The sequence below is a fragment of the Ipomoea triloba genome, chromosome 16 (assembly GCF_003576645.1).
Source record: "Ipomoea triloba cultivar NCNSP0323 chromosome 16, ASM357664v1".
NCBI lineage: Eukaryota > Viridiplantae > Streptophyta > Magnoliopsida > Solanales > Convolvulaceae > Ipomoea > Ipomoea triloba.
Window position 1 is genome coordinate 16,497,587 of NC_044931.1, and position 570 is coordinate 16,498,156.

Consider the following 570-nt stretch of genomic DNA (forward strand, 5'->3'; position numbering starts at 1 on the left):
ATATTTTATGCGATGAAATTGCTAGCAACATTTAGTGCTCCTCCTATAATGAAATATTGGAATGGTGTTTAACATATCCTCCAATATCTTTGAGTTACAAAAGATTTTGGCAATTATGTGAGAAACCAATGTATGGTTTTAATGCGCTACTTGGGTAATGGCTATTATTATTTGATCCCAATGATGCCAAATCCCCAAAACTGGTTATACGAGATTTTATCCCCATTGTCTTATAAGGAGACAATAAAGATAGTGTTGCATCACTAATAAATGAGTATATTATGAAAAATTTTACTGGACATTATGATGTCAGTATTATACCCACGTGAGCTCTAGAAGAGTCACGAGATTATTCACCCCATTAATAGTTGAACATATTTGTTCACAAAATCCCTTTCTATATTTTGGAGGTATATTTCATATAAGGGATTTGAAGAATGTTACCTTCAGGGGGAGTGTCATTTACTTGAATCATGAATATTATGCCCTGAAGTTTATATTGGGGTTATGGTTGCACTCTTTTTCCCTTAGCTAAGTTTTTTCCCACTGGGTTTTCTTAGCGTAAGGTTT